Genomic DNA, 212 nt, shown 5'->3' on the forward strand with positions numbered 1-212 from the left:
GAAGTGTATAAAACAAATATTTCCTTATGTGGAATATATAAAATATGTGACGTATCCAAAACACATCAAAACCTTCCTTTGCTAAAATGTATTTTCCAATCTATACAGTCAAATATGGCACAATAGTTACTCCAGTGTCACTAAAGAATATCACAGATGCTTATCTACCTTTTTATTTTCCAGTAACTGATTAAATTAAATTAAATGTAAAT

The sequence above is a fragment of the Morone saxatilis genome, unplaced genomic scaffold (assembly GCF_004916995.1).
Source record: "Morone saxatilis isolate NCDOM2014 unplaced genomic scaffold, NCSU_SB_2.0 Contig15, whole genome shotgun sequence".
Classification (NCBI taxonomy): Eukaryota; Metazoa; Chordata; class Actinopteri; family Moronidae; genus Morone; species Morone saxatilis.